Genomic DNA, 27026 nt, shown 5'->3' with positions numbered 1-27026 from the left:
TTTTAGCATCCATTATTCAAATCTCAGCTCTGGCCGTCTTCCCTGTTGTTCCTCAAACGACCGCGGGGGCGCCACCAGCCTGGAATGAAGGGTCACGTGAATATGACGTCCATTTCAAACAGGAAGTAGTGTACCGACTCAGTCTTGTGAAGGCAAAGCTATGTAAAGTTGACAAGCCACGATTTGAAGAAAAAAAACAAAACACTCGGGACTTTCCGGTATTTTAGCATTAAAGACATGTTTCGTGGATATATCTGGCCATTCACCCTCGACAATGCACTCCCAATGTTAAGTAAACAGTTGCTCAGCACATTGACGCTCCTCTGCGTCCAGTTTAAGGGACCCCTTGTAACAATGTCAAGCTTTAAACTGCATGTAGGCGGCTCGAGACGACTACACAGCACCAGCACGCCGACCCACGAAGTCTGCGCCGGGTCAGAACTACGAGACGCGTCGGAGAACAGGACCGACCCTCAACAAGCTAGTAGACAGCTGACAGCGGAGGAGATTCTCATCCATACAGTTCACGCTGAAGCGTGTCAGGTAATAGCAACACTGCAAGGGCTCCTGTTTGTTTTTGCGTCTGGAAACTCAAATAGTTCATACATGCGCTTGTTTTTTTATGTACACTCAAAATATCAACATTTAACTGTGTTGTTCACAGAAAACTACTAAAGGTATGATGCAAGAAAATTTGAGTGAATATTGTGTAACTTCATATTCTTCCCGAGAAGGGTTGCGTCAGGAAGGGCATCCGGCGTAAAAATTGTGCCAAACATATATGTGCGTTCATCTGAGATGACACGCTGTGGCGACCCCGAAAGGGAGAAGCCGAAAGAAACTTACTTACTTTTTATTGTGTAACTTCATATTGCCTAAACATTCCTGATTTTCAAAAATATCAATATTGGAAACAAATATCAAATAACAAAAGCAATATATATTTGAAAAATCTGTCAAAAGTCACTTTAGCCAACTTTTAATTTCTTATTCCACCTCAATATGGGGGTAATTCTTTTAACAAAACTAATACAAAGTGTTGTGTATATAGAGAATGAAATTGGAAAAATATATATTTTTTAAAAAGCATGTATTGTACGTACATTCAAAATATCAATGCACTTAACTGTGTTGTTGACAGCAAACTACTTCAGGTACTACACGAAAAAAATAGTGCATATTGTGTACCTTCATATTGCCTAAATATTGGAAACTTCTTCTTTCGGCTTGTCCTGTTAGGGGTCGTCACAGTGTGTCATCGTTTTCCATCTCAAGCCTATCTCCTGCATCCTCCTCTCTAACACCAACTGTCCTCATGTCTTCCCTCACAACATTCATCAACCTTTTCTTTGGTCTTCCTCTCGCTCTTTTCCCTGGCAGCTCCATCCTCAGCATCCTTCTACCAATATACTCACTCTCTCACCTCTGAAGATGTCCAAACCACCGTAGTCTGTTCTCTCGAATCTGTCCCTCTAATGAGCTAATTTCTAATCCCATCCAACCTGCCCACCCCGAGTGAGAACCTCAGCATCTTCATTTCTGATACCTCCAGTTCTGCTTCCTGTTATTTCTCCAGTGCCACGGTCTCTAATCCGTACATCATGGCCGGCCTCACCACTTTTTTTTAAACTTTGCCCTTCATCCCGTAGACTCTTCTGTCACATAGAACACCAGACACCTTCCACCAACTATCCCATCCCGCTTGGACCTGTTTCTTCCCTTCCTTACCACACTCTCCATTGCTCTATATTGTTGACCGCAAGTATTTGAAGGCGTGCACTCTCGCTATCTCTTCTCCCTGGAGCTTCACTCTTCCTCCTCCGCCCCTCTCATTCATACACATATACTCTGTTTTAGTTCGGCTAATCTTCATTCCTCTCCTTTCCAGTGTGTACCTCCATCTTTCTAATTGTTCCGCCGCCTGTTCCCTAAACATTCGAAACTGACTGAAACAAACCGGGAAATGCTCTTGTAAAGCACACATGTCCACACACACACTAGTTACAATATCAGATACACGTTCACAGTAAAGGTGCCAGGAATAAGAACTTTACATAACATTGTTCATTTTTAAATTGATTTTTATTTAAGATTCAACCTCGTTTGTTTGTCTGTAGTGGAGGTTTGAAAAATCACACACCTATGATGTGGTGCAGTTCTACACAACTGCAAACCTGACCCAAAAGCCTGGCCATATTAATTGATTGTTATTGATAATTATTTAGATCATGTGCAATTTATTGTTGATTACTTAGCAGCACATTTTGAAGATGTGAGAAACTTTAGTTTGTACTTGTCTGCAACCAACAGAGGTGCTACTTATTCTATCTCGACTGATTTGCAACATGAATAAGAGGATGATATCAGTGGAGACAGTAAAGATTCACAATGGGAAAAAAAGTTTTACTGTTTTTAGTGTTTGACCAATGAACAAGACCATAGTTGACGAACTTGGTTTTTGAACACTTCTCAGGAACGAATTATGTTCAAATTCCGAGGCTCCACTGCTTTTTAACGTAGAGCCTTGCCGGTACGATAAAGGAAGGTTTTATGATGGCGGCAGTTACGACATGGAATCTTCTGGTATTTCCTTCTCTGTTACTGTATTTCCCATCCAGAAATAAAATTTGAAAACGTCAGAGGTTGAACAATTTCCTCAAGCAGTCTCTGTTCAGCCTTAGTTTCACTGTACAGCATAAAATACTGATGCAAATAGAGATAGCTGGGATCTAGTGAATATTTATAACCAACATTTAAGCACAAGCTTGATATTTATTGGGGGTAATTTTTTTTGTCGAATCCTTCATCATCTTGAGGTCATCTCTACTCCTCCATCAAGCAGAGTCAGTGAGGCGTGCAGTGTTGCAGGCCGTGAATAGGTGCATCTGCATGCCTTGAGGCCTCTCTGTTGTAAATATTGTGCTCCTGAGTGTGCAGTGAAGTTGAGGCAAGTTGGCCAAGACCTGAGGAGAATGTGAGGGGCTGGGTGGGAAAAGCACAATGCAGAGGAGGCCCAGCTATGCCAGTTTCACTATGTGGTCGTGCAATGCCATGTGAAATGACAGGCTGTGTCACCAAAAGGCCTGGGGCTTTTTTGTCTTTGTGGCCTGTCAAAGCTCAACAACCAGTGAGCTCTCAGTTTGAAACAGACTGAGAGGTGACATTTTCAAAACTTCCTGAGGGATGGCAGAGGAGTTTGGTGTTTTTCACTCACAGAAGGTGATTGCGTCTATAGACAGCTGGAGCATACCGTGAGAGGTTGTGTCAGAAATGTATTTTGAAATGCCTTGCTAAACTTAAGTAGATAAACAAATATGAATATTCCTGTATTTTTCATGGCATACTTTTGACTAATGAAGAACACACAAATGTTATGCACCAATTCATTTGTAATATCATACAAGCTACTGTTTTACATCTTTCAATATAAGGAGGTCGCCCACCATCCTCCTCTCTTTACCCCAAAACAATCTGTTTATATATGCAGTATATGTATATTTATGTTAATTTCCATTGTATGTGTGTTTTTTGTTTGAATATATTCAGGAAACATACATCATAGCTCATATTGTGCCTTGCTCTAATTAAAAAAATGTTCATTATGTGCAGGCAAAGAAGCAGATGTATGTTGACCCTTCCAGTGGGTACAAGGTGTTCACAGAGTATGCCCACCTTCAACGAGGGAAGTGCTGTGGCAGTGCTTGCAGACATGTGAGCTCCTTGGTCTGCTTTTCTAATGTATTGTGTGTTTTCTTTGTACTGCAAATGAATTCTACTCCAGGGGATATCATTCAGTCATTTTTTGTCACGGGCCGCATCGAACTTATGACTTCCCTCGGAGAGCTGTCATGACTGTCAACCCATATAAATGAATATTCACCATGTAATTACACAAAAAAAATATGAATGACTATTAAATCAGAAGGCTATAACATGTTTTCAACTATAATTAAATTTATTTTAAAAGTAGGAATGGTAACAAAATAATGCTTGCAATATCAGAGCGTCATTACAAGTGAAGACAAGTTGCAATTTTACGTATTTCCTTTCGCGGGCCATAAATAATTTAGTGCCAGGTTTGGCCTCCTGGTAACCAGTTTGACACCTGTGTTTCTTCTCTATTGCACTCATTTCTATTGTTGTCATTACTATTATTCCATATGTTTTGAATAACAGCTGAACAAAAATTGTTAATACCTCTACTTACTCTACTTACAAATGTCTCTTGTAACGAAAAATTCAGGTTACAAAAGACCTCTTCAGAAAAATATTGTCTCTAGTTACAAAGGAAAATTCATGACATGAAAGGAAAAAATGGGCGCTGGTATCCGCAGCCCCAAATTCCACCAAAATGTAAACATCGTGTATCTTGGTTTGAAAATGGAACGATAGAGCTGCCTGGCATCTTAGCAAGATAGCATTTTCCTGGCATCCCATTGTGTAGAAGGGACATCAGTCTTTACCCATGATGCTTGTCGTTTCCCTTGAACACTCAATGGACCTTTCTGATCTGTCGATCACTCGTACAATAATAGCCAATAAGATAGCCGCATTGTCTTAACTCCTGGCTTGACACGCTCCTCTCGGCGTATTGTCCAACAAGCAATGCTGGTTGTCAGTAGTGTGCGCTTGGAAAATGTTAATGTTACGAAGAAAACGGTCCTCAGATGCGCTTGGGGAATGTACAATTCTGATGGAAGATATCCTGCTAGGTTACAACGTGCCTGGTTGATTCATTTTACAAAGCTTAAAACACAGTTGACGAAATGTCTACGATGGATTAAGGCTTGCAGGAGACCGCACGTTTTAGAACTTAGTGTGGACAATAACAAACACAAGGCTATATGTTCGAAAGTAAGTGAGGGAGAATTATCTTTCCTGAGTTTGATTGAATTATTGTACATTGCAGGAGAACAACTTTCACTTTGTTAGTGTATCATTGAACTGCAGAATGAAGTGTCTAATGTTTTATGCCGAAGATTCGGGTTAGGGATATGTAAATGTGTGATGTCATGCAAGAGAAATATCTATTTGCCCACTTGTATCACATTAGACTTTTAAGACAGAGCATTGGATTCCATTACAAGCAAAGTCAAATGAATACACCCACTAACTTATAAAGACTACACTGATATTACTTGTGATCTTTCCAAGTAAAAAGTACTCACCCTGCTTTACATGCGCACTACGATTCCACTATTTTATCTTGTTGGATTTCAATATTAAGTGTGTGAGGCGTCAAACTTTTTTGCATCGATCGCCAACATTTCGCTGTAACTCTGACAATGCGTCCTGCTCCGTCCAAAATCTTAATTCCGTGTACATATCCTTGCGTAAAATAGTTGAGACCTCTCTCTGTAGAACTCTCTTGGACAAGTCTGACGCATTTGGCAAAAAAATATACCCCAATATTATCTGGAATAGGCAATGGAGAATCCAGTTCAAACCTGTTATGTTCAGTTGCCATATTGGAAAGATAATAGGACTTGGCTAAGGGGGTGGAGCTTAAGGTCACCATCGGAAAGGTCCATTGTCTCCGAATAACACGCTAGCGGGCATTGGTAAAGGACTACTTTTACGTGAGTTTTTTGTTTTCATTGCAAGTTTATTCATCTTTCTTCACCATGGGCCCGAAGAAACCTTTGTGGAATTAACGTCTTTGTGTGCGTACATTCATACATGTTTTCTCTCAGCTGTCAAACATTTGCCTCCTCCTCTGTCCCACACCATGTGTTTCGCTTCTCACTCACCCCTTCTCTTTCCGTAGTTGCCCAACGCCAAAGGTAAATTAACACAATTTTTATAATTCTCTGCAGTATGTACTTTGAATACTTTTTTGTGACGGTGGGGGGGTCTTGGAACGGATGAGGTTATTTACGAAAATCATTATGAAACAACTTCTGGAACGAATGAATTTTGTAAGTGGATGAACCTCTGTATTGTACTTTAAGATGGTCTGTGGTCATTACTAGAGTTGTTGTTTTAGCAGTACTGTACTGCCCATACGGTACAGTGTATAAGGAGAATGTCACTCAGGAGAACATAAACCGCCGCCAACACTAAACTCTGATCAAAAGCAGAAAGAAAGTCGCATTTGTTTGTCATCTGTTACTTAGTTATCAGGCTACATCTTGGTTCATGGAGATTGATGAATATTCTGTGGAGTAGACAATATTATTGGTTCACTCATGACTTAAAGGGTCAATCCCAATTCAATTATAACCACACATTCCCACCAAAATAAATGGGTGAAAATGTATTTGGCCCCGTCCTGATTGTATGAAACCTTTCTGTGTGATAGATATGCAAAACAACCAAAATCGGGACGGTAGCTAATATATTTTACGGTACTGTAAATTAAATTTTTGGTTCCATAATCTTTACTTGCAGTAGCTTCATCAAGCCTGCTACTCACTAACTTCACCAGACTGTTGCATTTGTCATTTCAAATACTTTTCCAGGTCGTTTTTGTATCCCTTCAGTCTCCTTGTATGCTCTATTGACTTGGCCAGTCTAAGACCTTCCACCTTTTCCTCCTGATGAAGTCCTTTGTTTTGTTGACAGTGTGTTTTGTGTCATTGTGTTGTTGCATGATGAAGCTTCTCCCCGTTAGTTTGGAGGCATTTTTCAATACATTGCGAGACAAAATGGTTTTGTAGCTTTCAGACATCATTCTGCTGCTACCATCATAAGTTACATCATCAATAAAGATGAGTGAGTCTGTTCCAGTAGCAGCCATGCAAGCCCAAGGCATGACATTACTTCCTCCATGCTTCACAGATGAGCTTGTATATTTTGGATCATAAGCAGCTCTTTTCTTTCTTCATACTATGGACTCAAGAGAGAAAAATGTTTCCTTCATCTCCCTTCACTTCCCCAAACGCCCATCTGTTAGGGTACATGATCCCTCTTCCTCGTGTTCATTTCTGGCCACATTTGCCATGTTTTTCACCTACTTTAGTGACTTAAGTTTTGCCACTTAGGGATTACATTATCCATATGTTACACAGTGACTATACTGAGCAAAAAGCACACTGTATATATCATTATTGTTGAGTTATACTATCTTTGTCATGGTACAAAAAAAAAAAAAAAAAAAAAACACATTTGAGGGCACTCATAATTAAAAGAGACGTTCCGCAACGCAAACGTTATGTTACTACAATAAAAAATTAATCAATTTGCGCCTCACTTTCTTGGGTCGCGCGAAGCAGCATCATATTCGACGGAAAGAAAGGTCCATGTTACAATGAATGGGTGGTCTCTTGCATTTCATGATGAATTGCGACCACACATTCAATGTTTCTTTTTTCTCTCTCCTCAATAATGCAACCTCTGGCTTCGCAGTCGAATGCTTCGCTTCCGCCTCCACACACGTGATGCAAGTGCGTTGTCACATACCCCACTCGCATCTTCTGTCACTGCGACTGTCTCTGTGGTAAACCTGATTTACAGTTTTGTATTTTTAATCACAAAATGCAAATGTTGACGCGGAAACTGAGAGGTGTCACACTTTTTAATTTGAGACTTGCACACATACAGTAGGTAGGTAACCAATGTTGTGCGTCACACGACACACAAATTCACAAAGTTTTCTGCGTCCCTCATCATTGTTGAGCATCGAAGATGCAGCATGCATAAAGCGAGATTCGTGTGTGTGTGTGTTTTCTCGTTCATTCATTCTCCGTTCCGTTTATCCTCACTGGGGTTGCGAGAGTGCTGGAGCCTATGCCAGCTGTTTTCTGAACTGGTTGCCAGCCATTCACAAGGCATATAAAAACAAACAACCGTTCTCACTCACATTCATACCTACAGGCAATTTAGAGTCGCCAGTTATCCTACCATGCATGTTTTTGGGATGTGGGAGGAAACAGGAGTACCTGGAGAAAAGGCAGGCATGAGGAGAACATGCAAACTCCACACAGGCGAGGGCAGATTTGAACCTGGCAGTCACCTGCCGTGTGCATGTTCATGCTGTGTGTGTGTGTGTGTATATAAATGTATGTATATATATATATATATATAAATATATATATATATATATGGTGTGTGTGTATATATGTGTATATATTATATATATATAAATCTATATATATATATATGTGTGTGTGTGTGTATATATGTGTATATATATATAAATATATATATATATGTGTGTGTGTGTGTGTGTGTGTGTGTGTATATATATGTATATATATATATATATTGTATGTCTATCTCTCTATATGTTCGTATATTGTCTATATATATATATGTTCTATCTCTCTATATATGTATCTCTGTATATATATATATGTATATCCTTCTATGTCTCCTATATCTAGTCTATAAATATATATGTATATATCCTAGATAATATGTAGTGTGTCTATATATGTATATATGTATATATAATAGTATATATAGGATAGGATATGTATGTATATGTATATATCTATGTTTATGTATAGTATCCTATATATAGTATATCTGTATATATAGTGTGTAGTGTATGTATATATATATCTATATGTATATCTATAGTTCTCTCCTTTATGTATATCATATAGTATGTGATATGTATATCTCTATGTATATATATATATATGTCATGTATAATATATATATATGTATGTATATGTATGTGTATATCTATATGATATATATGCTCATATGTATATATTATATGTATATATGTATATGTATATGTATATAGATAGATATATATATATGTAATATATATACTATATAGTATATGTTATATTATTATGTTATATATGTGTATATGATTATATTATCTGTATGTATATCTGTATATGTCTATGTATATATATGTAGATTGATATATATATATATTATATTGACTATATTATATATGTGATGATATATATATCATATATATAGTATGTCTATATATGTTATATGTATATATATATAGTATATATATATATGTATGTATATATATGTATATATGTATTATCTATATATATGATCTCTATATTATATCTATGTCTGTATCCTGCTATATATGATCATCATATATAGAGTATATATCCTATATGATGTATCTGTATATATATATATATCTCGTGTCTATATTCTATATCGTCTCTTCTCTCTGTTACATATCTGGTCTCTCCTCTGTATCATATAGGTTCTCTCTATGCTCTCCTACTCATATATGTGTTGATATATATGCTGTACTATCTATATTTCTAGTCTCAATCTGTTATTCCTGTCTCTCTCGCCTCTCTCCGATTCCTCTATATGTCTCTCTATATACTATCTCTGTCTATATAGATAATGTCTCTCTAATAGGTCTCAAATATATGTATATATATGTATATATTTATATTATGAGATAGATATCTATATATATCATCTCCGAGGATGATCTATATATTCTCGCTCTCTCATCTAGTCTATATATCTTTATATTATATGTATATAAGGATAGAGATATCTATGTATACATATATATTGTATAGTCCTAATGTATATATAAATATAAATGGTAGTTGTCTCTCATCCTGTGATCCTCTCATCGACTATGTCTCTCTGGTCTCTGTCTCTCTCGGCAGGATCGTCTGTCCTCTATAATCTATATGTCTGTCTATATCCTAGTCTCTCATCAAATCCTCTCTGATCATCTCTCTCTGTCTTGGCTCTCAATCCTCTCTTTCTCTCTCTTCTGTACTCTCTCTCGTCGTCTCTCTCTGTATAGTCTCTCCTCTCTGTCTGTATATTACGTCTTCTGCTGTCTCTCGTCTGTCTGAATCTAGTCTAATAATCTCTCTCTCTGTCTCTCTATATCTCTGTTCTCATCATCTCTCTTTCTCTCTCTCTGTTCCTCTCTCTCTGTCTCTCTCTTCCTCTCTCTCTCTTCTCTCTCTCTCTCTTTATGTTCCTCTCTCTCTCTCTGTTGTCCTCCTCTCTCTCTGTGTCTCTCCTCTGTCTGTCTCTCTCTGTGTCCTCTCTCTGTCTGTCTCTCTCTTGTCTCTCTCTCTGTCTGTCTCCCTCTCATGTGTCTCTCTCTCTGTATGTCTCTCATCTGTCCTCTCTCTCTCTGTGTTGTCTCTCTCTCTGTCTCTCTCTGTAGATCTCTCTTCTGTGTGTTATATCTGGATCAGTCTCCTGTGTCTCTACTCTGTCTCTCTGTGTTCTCTCTCTGTCTCTCTGGTCTCTCTTCTGTCTCTCTGTGTTTTCTCTCCCTGTCTCTCTGTGTCTCTCTCTCTGGTCTCTCTGTCTCGTCTTCTCTCTGTCTCTCTCTGTGTTGTCCTCTCTGTCTTCTCTCTGTAGTCTCTCTCTCTCTGTCTCTATTCTCGCTCCCTGTCTCTCTGTCTCTCTCTCTCTCTCTTCTCCCCCTTGTCTCTCCTCTTCTCTGTCTCTCTCATCTGTCTCTCTCTGTGTCTCCTCTCTGTGGTCTCTCTCTCTGGTGTCTCTCCTGTGGTCCTCTCATATCTGTCTCTCTCTATGTCCTCTATCGTCTCTCTACTCTTTCTTCTCTCTTGTCTCTCTCTCTGTGTCTCTCTCTCTCTGTCTTCTCTCCTCTGTCTCCTCTCTCTCTGTCTCCTTCTCTCTGTGTGTTTCTCTCTGTTGGTGGGTCTCTCTCTCTGTCTGTCTCTCTCTCTGTGTCTTCCTGTCTGTCTCATTCTGGTGTCCCTCTTCTCTCTCTGTGTTCTCTCTCGTCTCTCGTCCCTGTCTCTCTCTCTGTCTGTCTCTCCTGTCTCTCTCTTGTCTCTCTACTCTGTCTGTCTCTCTCTGTCTGTCTCCTCTCTGTCTGTCTGTCTTCTCTTTCTGTCTCCTCTTCTGTCTGTCTCTCTCTCCTCTCTGTTCTATCTCTACTCTGGTCCTGTCTCCAATCTCTCTTCTCCTGTCTGTCTCTCTCTCTCTCTTACTCTCTGTCTGTCTCTCCTCTCTCTGTCCTCTGGTCTCTCTCTCTCTCTCATGTCTCTCTTTCTCATCTCTGGTCTGTCTATCTCTGTGTCTTGTCTGTCCCTGTCTCTCTCTCTGTCTCTGTCTTGTCTCTCTCTGTCTCTCCTGTATCCTCTCATGTCTTCTTCTCTCTCTCTCTCTCTCTCTCTCTCTCTCCTCTCCTCTCTCCTGTCCTCCTGTCTCTCTCTGGTCTCTCTCTCTCTGTCTCTCTCTCTTCTGTCTCTCTCTCTCTCTCTCCTCTGTCTCTCTACCTCTCTCTCTGTCTCTCTCTCGTCTCTCTCTCTCTCTCTCTCTCCTGTATCCTCTCATCTCTGTTCTCTCCTCTCTCTGTCTCCTCTCCTCTCTCTCTCCTCTGGTCTCTCTCCTGTCCTCTCTCTCCTCTGTCTCTCTCTGTCCTCTCCTCTCTCTCTCTCATGTCTCTTCTCATCTCTCTCTCTCTGTTATCTCCTCCTCTTCTCTGTCTCTCTCTCTCCTCTTGTCTCTCTCTGTACTCTCTTCTCCTCTCTCTGTCTCTCTCTCTCTCTCTCTCTCGGTCTCCTCTCTACTCTCTCTGTCTCTCTCTTTCTCTCGTCTCTCTCCTTCTGTCTCTCTCCTCTCTCTAGTCTCTCTCTCTCCTCTCTGTCCTCTCTGTCTTCTCTCTCTCATCTCTCTGTCTCTTCTCATGTCTCCTCTCTCTTTCCTCTGGTCTCTCTCTCTGTCTCTCTCTCTCTCTCTGTCTCTCATCTCTTCTTCTCCTCCTCCTCTCTCTCTGGTCCCTCTCGCTCGCTCTCTCTCTCTCTCTCTCTTTCTCTCTCTCTCTCCTCTCTGTCTCTCTCTCTCTCTCTCTCTGTCCCCTCTCTTCTCTCTCTGTCTCTCTCTCTACTGTCTCCTCTGTCTGTCCTCCCTCTCTCTCTGTCTCTCTCTCTGTCTCCTCTCCTGTCTCTGTCGTCCTGTCCTCTCTCCTGTCTCTCTCTCTCTCTCTTCTCTCTCTGTGTGTCCTCCTCTCTGCTATCTGCTTCTCTGTGTCTCTCTCTATCGTCTCTCTTCTGGTGTGGTCTCTCTCTGTTCTCTCTATCTGTGTCTCTCTCTGTCTCTCTCTCTCTCTGTCTCTCTCTCTCTGTCTCTCAACCTTTTTCCTCTTCTCTCTGTTCTCTCCTGTCTCTCTCTCTCATGTCTCTCTCTGTCTCTGTCTCATCTCTCTCTGTCTCTCTCTCTCTCTGGTCTGTCCTCTCTCCTGTCTGTCTCTCCTCTCTCTGTCTTCCTCTGTCTGTCTGTCTCTCTGTCTCTCTGTCTCTCTCCTCTGTCTGTCCCTCTTGCTCTCTCGCTCTCCTCTGTCTGTCTGTTCTCCAGCTCTGTCCTATCTGTCTCTCTTCTCTGTCTGTCATTCTGTCCTGTCTCCTCCTGTCTCCTCTGTCTGTTCTCTCTCTGTGGTCTCTCTCTGTCTCTCTGTCTCTCTCATGCTCTCTCGTTCCTCTGTCTGTCTCTCTCTGTCTCTGTGTCTCTCTCTCGACTGTCTCTCCTTCTGTCTGTCTCCTCTCTCTCTCTCTGCTCTCTCTCTGTCCGCCTCTCTCTGTTCTGTGTCTATATCTCTCTCTCTCTCTCCTGTCGTCTATGATGTCTATCCTCTCTCTGTGCTGTGTGTCCTCGCTCTCTCTGTCTGTGTCTCTCTCTCTGGTCTGTGGTTCTATATATTTGTCCTCTCTGTCTCTCTCTCTCTATGTCCTATCACCTATATGTTCCTATATATATCTCTCTGTCCTGTATCCTCTCTATCTGTCTCTCTCGACTGTTGTCTCTCTCTCTGTCTCTCTTCTCTGTTGTCTATATCATCTCTGTCTCTTCTTGTAGTCTGTCTCTCTCTGTCTGTTCTTCTCTGTCTCTCTCTATCTGTCTGTCTCTCTCTGTCTGTCTGGTCTCTGTCTGTCTCGCTTGTTCTCTGTCTCTCTCGTGTCTCTCTTTCTCTGTTCTCCTCTCTCTCTCTGTGTCTCTCTTCTCTCTCTCTGTGCTCTCTCGTCTCTGTGTCCTCTCTCTCTCTCTTATCTCTCTCTCTCTGTCTCTGTGCTCTCTCTCTCTCCTCTCTGTGTCTCTCTCTCTCTCTCCTCTGTGTCTCTCTCTCTCTCTCTCTCCTGTTCTCTGTCTCTCTCTCTCTCTCTGTGTTCTCTGTCTCCTCTCTCTCTCTTCTGTGTCTCTGTCTCTCTCTCTCTCTCTCTGTGTCCTCCTGTCTCTCTCTCTCTCTCTGTCTCTGTTCTCTCTCTCTCTGTCTCTCTCTTCTCTCTCTCTCTGTCTCTCTCTCTGTCTGTCCATCTCTCTCTCTCTCTCTGTCTCTCTCTCTGTCTGTATCTCTCTCTCTCTAGTCTCTGTCTCGTCTCTCTGTCTCTGTATCTCTCTCTCATCGGTCTCTGTCTCTGTCTCTCTCTGTCTCTCTCTCTCTCTCCTCTCTCTCTCTTCTCTCTCTCTCTCTGTTGTGTCTCTCTCTGTCTCTGTCTCTCTATGTCTCTTTCTCTCTCTCTGTGTCTCTGTCTCTGTCTCTCTTTGTCTCTCTCTGTCTCTCCGTCTCTCTCTCCTCCCTTGTCTGTCGTGTCCTGTGTCCCTCTCTCTCTCTCTTCTGTCTCTCTCTCTCATGTGTGATCTGTCTGTGTCCTCTCTCTCTCTCTCTGTGTGTCTCTGTCTCTCTCTATGTCTCTCTCTACTCTCTCTCTGTCTCTGTGTCCCTATCTCTCTGTCTCTCTCTCTCTCTCTCTATCTGTCTCTGTGTCTCCTCTCTCTGTCTCTCTCTCTGTGTGTCTGTGTCCTCTCTCTGTCTCTCTCTCTCTGTGTGTGTCTCTCTCTGTCTGTGGTAGTGTCTCTCTCTGTCTTTGTGTGTCTCTCTCTGTGTCTGTGTGTGGTTCTCTATTACTCTGTGTGTGTTCTCTCTCTGTCTCTGTGTGTGTCCTCTCATCCTCTCTCTCTCTCTGTGTCTCTCTCTCTGCTCTCTATCTCTCCTACCTCTCTCTCTCTCTCTCCTCTCCTTGTGTGTGTCTCTCTTCTCTCTGTCGTCTGTCTGTATATATCACATATCTGTGTGTGCTGTGTCCATCTCTATCTGTATGTCTCCACACCTCTCTGTCTGTGTGTCTCTATCTCTCTATCTATTTCTGTGTCTCTATCTCTCCTCTCTGTGTGTCTTCTCTGTGTCTGTCTCTGTCCTCTGTGTGTCTCTTGTGTCTATGTCTCTCTATCTGTGTGTATCTTATGTGTGTCATATATATATCCGTCTATATGTGTGTGTCATCTTATCTCCGTCTATCCTGTGTGTGTGTCTCTATCTCTGTGTCTGTCCTCTTCTCTCTATCTATCTCTATCTCTCTCTCTCTCTGTGTGTGTGCGTGTGTGTGTGTGTGTGTGTATATGTATATATCTATGTGTGTGTGTCTGTGTATTGTCTATATCTTGTGTGTGCGTGTATCTATCTTATATATCTGTGTGTGTACTCTCTATAGTGTCTCTGTGTATATCTCTCTCTGTGTGTACTCTCTCTACTGTGTGTGTATCTCTCTATGTCGTGTGTGTACTCTATGTCTGTGTGTGTCTATCTCTGTCTATGTGTGTTCTCTATCTGTCCTCTCCTCTCTCTGTGTGTCGTTGTCTCTCTCTCTCTTCTTCTCTCTCTCTCTCTGTCTGTGTCCTCTCTCTCTCTGTCTGTCTCTCTCTCTCTGTACGTCTCTCTCTCTCTCTCTCTCTCTCTTCTCTCCTGTGTGTGTCTTGTGTGTATGTGTTCCATCTCTCTCTGTCTCTCTCTCTCTCTATCTCATACTCTCTGTTGTGTGTGTGTCTCTGTACATGTCTATTGTATCTCTCTCTCTATCTCTCTATCTCTCTCTCTATCTATCTCTATGTGTGTGTCTGTGTATCTCTCTCTCATCTCTATCTCTCTCTGTGTCTCTCTATCTGTCTCGTGTTCTCTCTCTCTCTGTGTCTCTCTCTCTGTCTCTGTGTCTCTCCTCTCTCGTTCTCTCTCCTCTGTCTCTGTGTCTCTCTCTCGCTCTACAATCTCTGTCTCTCTATCTCTTCTTGTTGTCTCTCTCTCCCTCTCTCTCTCTATCTGTCTCTGTCTCTCTCTCTCTCTCTGTGTCTCTGTCTCTCTCTCTCTCTCTGTTGTCTCTGTCTCTCTCTCTCTGGTCTCTTGTCCTCTCTCTCTCTCTCTGTCTCATGTTCGCTCTCTCGTCTCTGTCTCTGTCCTCTCTCCTCTCTCTCTGTCTCTGTCCCTGTCTCTGTCTGTCTTCTCTCTCTCTCTCTCTCTCTGTCTCTGTCTCTGTCCTCTCTGTCTCTGTACTCTCTCTCTCTGTCTCTGTCTCTGTCTCTCTCATGTCTCTCTCTCTCTCTCTCTGCTCTCTCTCCTCTCTCTCTGTGTGTCTCTCTCTCTCTCTCTCCTCTCTCTCTGTGTCTCTCTCTGTCTCTGTCCTCTCTGTCTCTGTCTCCTCTCTTGTCTCTCCTGTCTCTTCTCTCTATGTTCTCTGTCTCTGTCTCTCTCTTCTCCTCTCTGTCTATACGTCTCTCTCTCTCTCTGTGTGTGTGTCTGTGTCCATGTATCTCTCTTCTGTGTATCTCTCTCTATAGGTGTGTGTGTCTGTGTCCCTATCTGTCATCTCTCTGTGTGTCTGTTTCTCCCTCTCTCTCTGTCTCTCTCTCTCCTACTCTGTGTCTGTTACCTCTCTGTCTGTCTATCTCTGTATCTCTCTCTCTCTGTCCTCTGTGTCCTCTCTCTAGATGTATATTTGTGTGTTGTGTACATCTATATATGTATGTATACACACATATATGTGTGGTGTGTATATATCTCTATATATCTGTATGTGTATGCTATATATCTCTATCTCTCTGTGTGTCTCTCTCTGTGTCTCTCTCTGTCTCTTGTGTATCTATGCTGTCTATGTGTCTCTCTCATGTGTGTCTCTCTGTGTGTATAATATCTACGTCTATCTGTGGTTGTGTATATTATATACGTCTATCTGTGTGTGTGTGTATATCTATATGTGTCTGTGTATCTCTCTATATATATATCTATATCTATGTGTGTGTGCGGGTGTGTGTGTGTGTGTGTATATGTATTATATAGTGTGTGTGTGTGTGTGTATATGTTATATATATGTGTGTGCGTGTCTCCTCTATATATATCTATGTGTGTGTGTATATTATGTGTGTGTGTATATCTATATGTGTGTGTATCTCTCTGTGTGTGTGCTATATATATGTGTGTGTGTATATATATGTATGTGTGTGTCTATCTATATGTATATGTGTGTCTCTATATGTCTCTATATCTATGTTGGTCTATCTATATATATATATCTATCTACTCTATCTATCTCTCTCTCTCTCTCTCTCTCTATGTATGTGTCCCTCTCTCATCTGTATGTCTATTCTCTATATCTGTCTTTCTCTATCTCTCTCTATCTCTGTGTTGTGTTGTTGTGTCTGTGTACCTCTCTATCTGTCTATCTCTCTCTATCTCTACCCTCTCTGTGTGTGTGTGTTATGTGTTCCATGTGTCTATCTCCCTCTATCTCTCTCTCTTATATGTATATTGTATCTATCTGTATATCTATCTCTCTATCTCCTGTGTGTCTATCTCTCTCTCTCTCTCTCTCTCTCTCCTCTATGTTCTGTATTCCTCTTATCTGTGTGTTATCTCTCTATCTCTCTCTCTCTCTGTCTCTCTCTGCTCGGATCTTTTTGTGTTCTCTCTCCTTTCTCTGTTTTTTCATCTCTGTGTGTGTCTGTCTTTCTCTCTTTGTGTCTCTCTCTGTCTCGTGTGTTTTCTCTCTCTTCTCTCTGTGTTTCTCTCTCTGTCTCTGTGTGTCTCTCTCTTTTCTATTTCTCTGTTTATCTCTCTCTGTCTGGTCTTTTGTCTCTCTGTGTCTCTGTTTCTCTCTGTGTGTGTCTCTGTTTCTCTCCTGTTGTGTGTCTCTGTTTCTCTCTCTCTGCTCTCTTTTGTGTCTCTCTGTCTGTCTCTCTGTGTCTGCTCTGTGTGTGTGTGTATCTCTCTCTCTCTCTATCTCTCCTCTATCTATATATATGCGTGTGTTTTCTCCCAGCACTCCGATTGTGAGTGAAACTGTTGTCTTTCTCCATGTGCCCTGCAATTGACTGGCAACCATTTCAGGGTCCCATTGAAAGCTGGGATTGCCTCCAGCACTCCCGCGACCCTCGTGAGGATAACCGGTGAAGAAATTGTATGGATGGATTTTACATTGGCTTCCAGTCAGCTTTAGAATAGATTTTAAATTCCTGCTTCTGGTATATAAATCACTAAATGGTTTAGGTCCTGAATACCATACATGAAAGAAATATTTCCGGAATACAAACCCAGTAGAGCTCTGAGATCGACTGACTCAGGTCAAATAGTAGAGCGCAAGGTCCAAGACAAACATAGTGAAGCATCATTTAGCCTTTATGCTGCACACGAATAGAATAAGTTGCCAACAGAGGTGACGTAAGCCCCAAGTGTGAATGTTTTTTTTTGTTCAGGTTGAACACTTCTTTTTTTTTTCTCATGCTTTTTAGAGTACTTCCTATTTTAATGATAATTCTGACACTGTATGCTGTTTTTAATTGTACTTTTGTTTTTCTTCTTTTCCTGTTTTATATGCTTTATCTTTGTATTCAAATCCTTTTCATCATGTGAAACACATTGAGTTACCTTGTGTATGAAATGCGCTATATAAATAAATTTGCTTTGCTTTAAAAACCAGAAGCTATTTACTGTAGCTTGAACTTCCATAGTGTTATTTAAGGTTCTTACAAACTATGTCATTAAATCCTAAACTTATATTGAACAGAACAAACTATAGTGTGCATTGCTTTCCTATATCCAACTCAGTCTTGTTCAGGTCTGTTCAGCCCCCATCGATTCCTCTCTTGCCCCGTTTAATCACATCCAGTCTTTTCAGAGCTTCTGGTTCCTTTTTTTTTTCTTTCCTTTTTTTTTTTTTTTTTTTGGGGTGTGCATCTCTTCTCAAGGATTGTTGTTTGCACAGGTTCAACACTTTTCCGCTTTCTGAATTGCCTCTCTCCACATGCACCCATCGATTCTTCTCTTGCCCCGTTTAATCACATCCAGTCTTTTCAGAGCTTCTGGTTCCTTTTTTTTCTTTCCTTTTTTTTTTTTTTGGGGTGTGCATCTCTTCTCAAGGATTGTTGTTTGCACAGGTTCAACACTTTTCCGCTTTCTGAATTGCCTCTCTCCACATGCAGCTGTATGACACAGATTCTTTATATCATTCTCTCCTACAGTGTCCATATGGCCAAGTCAACGTGAAGGACCCTGCAATGAAGAAAACATTTAATTCTAAGTTTTATGTGTAGGTCCAATGTGCCAAGGTAACAGGTAGGCTATGCAAGATAATGTTAAGAATCTGGGACCTTGCTTTGAACCATTTTTAGCAGCATACCGAATGATGCAATTTGAATAGTGACTGTGAAATGCCTCTTGTACATTACAACTATTTTTCATTATTCAGATTTTAATCATGGGAAGAGGAAATAAATTTTCTATAGAATCTTGTGAAAAATACAATTTCATGGTATTTTTGTTGTGATGCTTTCTGTGAATGTCAATTGGATTGCAGTAAGTTTCATTTCTCATTCCTTTTTATGATAACTTAATTTCTGGTGGTATTTCGCTTCTCTGATGTATTAGCAAGGGTTGTGGGAGTTCAGGGATGAAAACTGAAAGTGCATTTTAGATGTTTGCCCTCAAGATAAAGGGCATATAAGAGAAGATAACAGTCGGATGTCAGATAACATCTTGTGCTCTTTTTGCGTTGCATCTCTTATTATTTATTTTCTCCCCAATGTACGGGTGTATGACTATTAGCATCATTTGCAGTCCATATCGGCTCGACTAAACTCGGTACCTTTGACTGAAATACTGTGTTGTTAAAAATAGGCAAGTGCCAAGGGTCAGCCCTCTCACTTGGCTGCGCTGCTTTTACACCACTTGATGGAATCAGGCTGTTAACAAACACGCCGCGGACATCAACACCGGCCCCACCAGACCCGCAGCCTCCTGGCAACACTTGGCTAAAGCGGAGTTCCCTGCGGCTGCTCTCCTGAGCTGCAGCCTAATGAACTCTGGGGCCCTCCTTTCGCACTACTGCAATAGATCAACTTGTGTTCAAGAGCATGCATATAGGCTTATAAGAGCAGAACACCCTGTGGCTCCTAATGGGCTAATATAAAAGAAAGGGTGCACTAAACACTGCACTTAGCAACCCACAGTTATAGCAGTGCGAGGTAAGGCCAAGAGCTGGTTATGCACCACTTGCAGATATGTGTAGGAAAGATGTGAGGTTTGATTTGTTAGTGCATGTGGGAAGACAGCCCAGTGGCTTCAGGCTCTGAGCATGTCACACACGCTTGCCTGACTCTCCCTGATTGGGCAAACAGAGGCATGTGAGAGGATGTGTCTGTCGCCGAATTCTACAACTGGCATGGCCCCTATCCTCCTCGGCAGGTGGGTCCTAAAGGCAAGCGCTTGGTGATGGCAACACAACCCTCTGAGCAGCTACAAGGAGACTTATGATCCCAACAGTGCTGGGGAGGACAGGCTCTTGAGGACGCGTCATCAGGCAGGATGAAAGGTGAATTTATATTGTGTTATTGTAAACTGAGGCAGTGAAGCGTGCGGCGGCAACATTCTACAGCGGGATGGTGAAGGTGTCACACCCATCAAGTAGGTTACCTGGGCCCGCTTGCCTGCCGCTCTTCTGTGCCTCTTGCCTGGGGACTTAGCTGTCGCTTTTAAGTGGATGCCTTGCCACTCAGGGCTTTGGCAGTCCTGCAGTCCAGACCGTGAAATAGGCCAAATTTCTAGTCTGCCTCATCCCTCCATATCTTTTCAACCCATTGATGGCACGCTTTGGAAGGTTCTTGTTCATCATTCTGTTTTAGTCATACAGGCAACACAGTAAAACCTCCCAGCCTGATGGAATTCATCCCATTCATATTGAGGATCTTTCCATAAACTTCCATTTGTTGATCACATCGACAACAGAAAAACACTGCATGGAGGGGAAATGATTACTGTACCTCTGACAAGGACATCGGCTGTCAGAGTGAAGGCAAAATGTTTTTTTAGGTGTTTCATTCAATTATTGGGAGGTTTTCTGCATACACAAAGAAGGAACCCATTGCATTTAAGTGAAGATCTGCATTTAAGTTGGAAAATTTGCACAGAAATTTAAATTCCATTTTCACCGTCAACGCTTTAGGATTTTCCAGATGCACCAAAATGTTAACGGCACTGTCCTGTTTGTCCATGAAATACCTTTGTACATGAATCTAAAAGGATACTGCTGTATAACAAACAAATTTGTATGTTTTTTCCACCACTGTTTTATTAAAGGAACTGATTTTCTCTTTTATCAAGACAATCTTTTTCTTTAATTATCTTTATAATAGATACAGTATTTAGTTATTTAGGCCTCTGGAGAGTGACTGTCCATCATGGACTTAGCATAAAGGTGTCCGTTTCATATTTAAAAACAACTTGGTTTTATCATGAGTGTCCAGTTAAGGCCCCTCTGACTGCTACTACTGTTTGACCCAATTTTGTATCAGCCTCCCCCTTCCCTCTGATTAGCTGCCTCCATGTAGAAGACCCACTTGTGAGAGCACACGTTTGTTATGTGTAAAGCGCTGGCTTGAGAGGGAAAAGGAAAGGCGCTGATGTTTGCTATGTACGTACTGTAGATAAGTTTGAGAAATTTGAATGACCTGATTTAAGGGCACTCACCAGAAAAGCATCTGGAATTCAGGAACGTGTCAATGATTTTAATTCATATTTCGTGTTTACTGACACAAAATGGATACAATGTTACCTCCCAAATATTAGAAAACGTTTGTTTGGCTATGTCGCCTTTAACTACAAATTTCCGAATTCACAAAGTTGTCTTCTGTGAAGGTGTATCATATTTTTTTTTAATCTACATCTGTGTTCTTTCATACTAATTTGTAATAATGCCTTCAAATAATTATTTAACATGCTTGCCAAAAAATACCAAACCAGACGTACTGGACAGTCCAATACATTTTAGACTAACACTTGTATAGCATTTTATCGTATTCCTTTGGTCCAAAAATTACAGGAGCCAGCCATACACAAAGTGTTTCTTTCAGGCATTTTGGACTGAACATCTCTGACCTTCAGCTGAAGCATATGCTGCACCAGAGCAGCGTGGCAGCAACAAACCGTGTGCCTTTCTTCAGGACGATGGCACTAGCCGCAGAGAAAAAGAGAGCTGTCCAGTTCGTAACTGAGACCAGACGTGCTCCAGTCACTACCAGTTGACAGGCCAAGCAGCTCCCTCTTGCCTCAGCTGTCCCCGCAGCCCTCTCTCCATCTCAAACAGGCACGGCAGCCCCGCGGCCAACGGCTTCGACCACAGTCACTTGCAGCGTCTCCATCACTGTTGGCAAGACTGGCTACATACTGACACACGCTTGGCAGGGGGGTAAAAAAAAATTGAGTGTCAGTCTTATGATTGCTAAAAGGAACATCAGTCCCTAGCAATTGGCACGGCCCTGCCTTATTTGTTGGAACTGTGTGCACATGTGCAAGTGTGTTGATTTTCAAGCAGCATTTGAGCAGCCCTTCCCTCAACGTCTGGTCTACACAGACAAATGTCAGCTCGCCTCAGGGTAGCAGTCTACACGGTGGTCATCTGGACAACCGGATCCCTGTGGTAGAATTAGTGATTAAAAACACACACATGGCCGGTGTGTGACAGTCAGGGTGCCAGATTCCTTCGGACAGACAGGGCTGCAAATAGCACAGAGGGGCGGTTTCTCCTGGACCGCAACTGGTGCACACGCTGATGCCAGGCCAAGCCATGGCCGCCAGATGAGCCCAGATAAAAGAGTCCTGGCCACTCACTGGCACCTCAACGAGGTACTGTTTTTGGCAGGTCTAGTCCAGCCGAGCCACATGCTTGGGCAGACAGAACCTCAGTCTGCAAAAACTCGGGGACCAGGAGGTCGTAGGTTTGGCACCCATCAATGACACCCCCACAACCCCCAATATAGAAGTTTATTTGCAGACCATGCGGTGGAGAAAGTGTCATTAGTTGCCAAAGAGATGCTACTTAGGATCCCAAGCACTTCCGAATTGTCCTTGAGCAAAGAATTAAACCATCCATCAGATTCATGTAGAACTATACCTGGAAAATGTTGGTGAGTATCCCAGTCTCTATGCGTATGTAACAAGTCTGTGAATTGAATATCTGCTTTGGGGGGACAGATAAAGGCTGATATGTCATCAGCATTGCTCCTATCATTGTGCTAGCATGCACTAAAGGAACCTTTGCCTCGTTCTTCTACAGTGGCTACTAAAATCAGAGGGACGTATCGAGTTTGACAACATAACACCACATCCAAACATCACCTAAACCCATGTCTACCCTGAAAAGCTTTGCTTTGTTATTTCGTAATAAAGAACATCCATCTATCATGTTACCTTGTCTTTTCTAGTGTGGCTGGATATGGACTAATACGTGCACCAGCCCCCGGGAGGATACCCTATCCCCAGAGGACATAGAGGGACTGTGTGGAGGTGGCGTCGGGCTGTTGGAGCTGTTCGGCGGAGGGGGGGCGTCCGGGGGGTAGGCAGCAGTTGGTGTGCAGAGACCAGAGGCTCAGACTAGCTAGTTAAGAGCTTCTCTCGCCTATCCTCCATCTGCCAGGGACTGGGGTTGTGATTTGAGCTCCAGCAGAGCAGAGCAGGGAGGAGATCGAAGGAGAGTTGGGCGGGGGGGCTGCAGGGGGAGTGCGAAGACAGAAAAGAGAAAGTGGAAGAACAAGAGGAAAGTGAGGAATGGAAAGAAGGGTTGGAATGAAATCCAGCAGGATGTAAGATGCCTGAAAAGTCCATTTAAACTAATGTCCATCAGCACCCAATGGCTCCACGCACATGAGAAAAATATTTGTATGTAAAGTTATTGGTGATAACTAGGGATAGCAATTCCCCATGAAGACGTCTATGCATACATAACGCTATTTCCTGTTAAGAATATTTAGTTATTGCGTGCAACACTTAGTGCTTGTGATGGAAAAATTTCACTTTCTCAAAGGGGTCCTAAATAGGCAGGGAACTGATTTGTACTCGGTACTTTTGCTTGTCCTGAAGGTCCATGTGTTATTCAGCAAGAAATGGGTGAAAATCTCAAAATTGCAGTGTAGTTGAAAATAAATCTGGGACAATAGCACCTTTATGAGGTCTGTATCCAAAATCAATGAGTTAATTAAATTGTTTAGACCAATAATCACTGTTTGTGAGCTTGAAGTATATTCCTCAATAAGGAGTCAAGTCTGCTTTGTTTGTAAATATTTCCAGGATGTCTCACCCTCTTCCTCACACTCCCACCAAGGCACATGTGACTGGGATTCAGCTTTACAGCACTTCACTCCTCCCTCTGATCCTCCTCCTGAAAACCCACCACCGCCACCCACCTCCCTTCACTCTCCTCTCCCTCATTCTGTCAGCCTTTCACCCATGGTTCCTCGCTTCCACGGCAGATTCTGGGAGAAGCTTCCTGCCTCCTCTGCAATTCTTTTGGGAGGCACCACGAGCTAGACTGAGTGTCACTTGAGGTGACCCAGAAATGATAACGCCTGATGAACCCTGGATACATGTGTGCTATGATAACCACTATGCCCTACAGCAGAGAGCGGGCAGGCATCGCGGTCGGTGCTGTGTCTGAAAGGAGCCCAGCTGAACCGAGCCTGCTGCACAGATACCCACTGTGTGAGGCGATCATGCTCAGGAACCGCAGCGTGCTCCGTGAACATTGCAGTACACACCGAAATGGATCTCAGTGCCGCTGCATTATTGATGAGCTACATACCAGGCAGAAGGAGCAAAGTGACTGTATAGCAGCGTGGCACATGTTCATTTATGCAAGCAGAAGAGGTGTAATTAATTGTCACCCTTTGCTCACAGCCCAAGTGTTCACGCAGACAATATTCTATTCACTCCTTGTCTATTGAAATCACTCCACCCACACCTCCTGCAAGTGTGATCGTGACTCCAGGATGGCTCCCTGTGTCATGTTAACGTTTCAATTCCGGTGCATTCTCTGTACGCTTAAAGGTCTGTGCTATTTTATGACCATTGTGAGCATCCTTTTATGGCATCACTTTTAACGTAACCCAGCTGTTTGCGGACATGAATATACACGGGCAAACGGAACAGGGCTTTTCATTATTTCAATGATGAAATATTGTCTCATTTGATGCCAGGTGCAATGATACCACTTTCAAACAATATTTAATTAATTTATTAAACAGTTGTGTTTGACCTTTTTTTCCCCATGACATACTGCAGTATGAAGGCAAAAGTGTTTATACAGCCAACGTACCACTGACCATATGAGGTGCATTATTCTGGACGAAAGAAAGTCGTTTCTATTTTTTATGCTTCTGGGGTTATATTCTATTAATTTAGTATTGAGCTCAGTAATGATAAATTCATTGTTTAATTTGGAGTTTATGACCAATTGAAAGAAAAAGTAGACTAACCAATCTTTGGGTATTTTCACGAGTTTGCCAGCATTTGTTGGCGTTATGCAATCAATAAACCAGGCTAATTGGCTCCATATTGATTATAAATACGTGGCATACATTATAGTATAACATCTACACGCAAACAATATGCTCAAGCGTCTTTTTGTGTGTGCGCGTGTGTGTCTCACGGATGTGCAAGTTGTGCTGCTTCAAACATTGAGGCGTCATTTACAGCATAAAAGATCCCAGTTTGTTATGATTGATAATAAACCCCAGATGAATTCCGTATCCTAAAATGCTTTCTAAATCTTCGTATGAATGGTTAATGCTTGCCATAAGGCGGTAACAGATCCACGGTTGTGTTATTTGGCCCTGTTTAATTCGTGGCGACACCAGCCATCAGAAGCTCCGCGCGTGCAGGGAAGGCCATTGGCTTGCAGTTTTCTGTGCAATCGCGTGTGCGCCGTGTTGTGTCTTGTGCGTGCCGGAGTATTATTTAAATGACTTGTGTTTTAATTGAGGGTGGAAGTCGAGCCGCGGCTCACAAACGTGGAACAACCCCCATCTACCGGCAGCCAGGCAGGCAGTCAGCCTCTCTCTCTCCTCTCCTCTTTCCTTTCCTCCGCTGCAGCGCACGGTCCGGAGCGTCTCCTCTGCCATCGAACCAGCACATCCTCAGGTAAGAGCCTGACTCCGGGCTACGTCTTCTTGGAATCAATATTCGCAGCCACGAAAAAAAAAGATGAGGCTTGTAAGGCAGGGGTTAATGATAACGAGCCGACAAATGCTCCTTAAAAGCACTCCTCTTGTGCTGTATTCGTTTTTTAAAAATATTTCAATACATTGTTATGATTGACGAATTGTTTTAAGTCACCTCAGGTAATAAAAGGAGTATGTATAGCATGCATTTGGGGAAAAATATCTTAGTTATGGATACAAAATTGATCAAATTATTTGGAGTACGTGAAATGCTGAAATGATAATAAAGTAATTTCAACCAAATGCGCGTTTTTGACATTTAGATTCACAGGTTTTCTTGTGTTTTATCATTTAGAAACAGTGGAAATACCTTCAATTAACTCAATATCTCCATTACAATTAATTCTCAAGGAATTCGTTATTTTTTAAAACCGTCTGCGATGCAAAAATTCACAAGACGTGTTTTTAGGAAATCCTGTGTGACACTTCAGGCTTAAAGTCACTCAAACGGAAAAGGTGGAAAAAGTGAAAGGAGCGTGTTTATGAACGGAGAACATCGCGATTATTTATGCAAATCCACAAACGGCGCAAGTCCAATTGTGCTTGTGTGCTTCTCGCTGCGTGCTCACTGACACATCGCTAAAACCTCCTCAGTCAAATCAAATGTTACCGCTGGAGGCTACGGGTCAACGCGACTCTCCTTTTATCGACATGTCAAGTCGTCAAAAATGTCTCCATAAAATCATCGTGGATGCGCATGACTTCAACTTATTTCTTTTTATTGCCGGGAATAAAAAAGGGGGGTTATGCTCATGCTTTTATCGTACATACAGTTATTTTCATACTCTCAGGTCCCTTTGTCCAGTTAAAAATAACTGTGGTTTCTTTTATATATACATATTATTTTCCATCTTTTGAAAATTTCATTAATTATTATTATTATTATTATTTTTTTGCTGGCGGGACACTGACAGCGTGCAAATGAAGCTTGAATTAATTCAAGTCCAAAAGCCGTCCGGGAGGGTTCAAGCCTTCATGGGGCCTCCAATTAATGGCTGCACAACTTGATGGTGGGTGGGGGATGGGCGTGTGTGTATATTTGCAGAATAATGCAAATGAACAAATGATAATTATATATATATATATATATATATAATATATCTAGATGTTGAAAAAAGTCGAGTAATGCATTGTCATTGTAGAATTTATATTTTACGTTTTATGTCGTTTCTCTATTAGACCATATTGGCATTATATGAGGCCATATTTGGACTAGATGCATGTAGGCAAGCTTATTCATAATAAATTAAAAAAATCTAGCCTGCACCCCTTTATTTTTGTCCAATAATTTGTGTAACCTCTTTTTCCCCCAGGCCTTAAAGTTGACACATATTAGACTAAATAGTGTAATCTCAGTGACGCCTGCGTGACGTAGTTGATATTAAGTCAAGAATAAACGAAATGTCTGAAAAGAGGTGATAACTAGCGGGGCTTCCCTCCCTCCCATCCTCACCACGATATTATTTTTCATTTTTCCCACACACACAACAGTCGCCTGGCCTGTTAGCTACGTGGAAAATGTTACTCCACTCGTTCTCTTGTCTTTAATTAAGTCTCACTGAAAGTAAACAAAGGTGCTGCACGGCCCAATTCCCGAGAAAGACAGAAAATAATGTCATGCAATTGCAGCAGATAATTGAGGTGGTGAGTTAAAAACATACGTTATGAGAAAATTCTAATGTAAAAACGAAAGGTATTTAACGTGTGTTTATTTAGAGTGGCAATATAATTGCTACGACAGATAGCAGCGCCTTCTTTGTGATTAATTAAATCAGGCCCCACCCACTTCAGGTGCACACTGAAACAATCAAACACTTGATTGGACCCCCAGACGA

At 41.9% G+C, this 27026-nt stretch overlaps 1 protein-coding gene across 7 annotated transcripts in view; it reads left to right on the top strand.

The window, feature by feature from the left end:
* Positions 1-505: 505 nt before the first annotated feature.
* lhx9 (LIM homeobox 9) overlaps positions 506-27026 on the top strand; it is a 37944-nt gene continuing 11423 nt past the window's right edge. For 2 of the 7 annotated variants that reach the window (XM_061826009.1, XM_061826008.1), the window contains exon 1: positions 22539-25111. The gene's annotated coding sequence lies outside the window, so the exon portion shown is untranslated. The other 5 variants (XM_061826007.1, XM_061826003.1, XM_061826004.1 and 2 more) reach the window with 5 other exon arrangements.

The sequence above is a fragment of the Syngnathoides biaculeatus genome, chromosome 7 (assembly GCF_019802595.1).
Source record: "Syngnathoides biaculeatus isolate LvHL_M chromosome 7, ASM1980259v1, whole genome shotgun sequence".
In the NCBI taxonomy this organism is placed as follows: Eukaryota; Metazoa; Chordata; class Actinopteri; order Syngnathiformes; family Syngnathidae; genus Syngnathoides; species Syngnathoides biaculeatus.
This window is presented reverse-complemented; position numbering and strand designations above follow the sequence as displayed.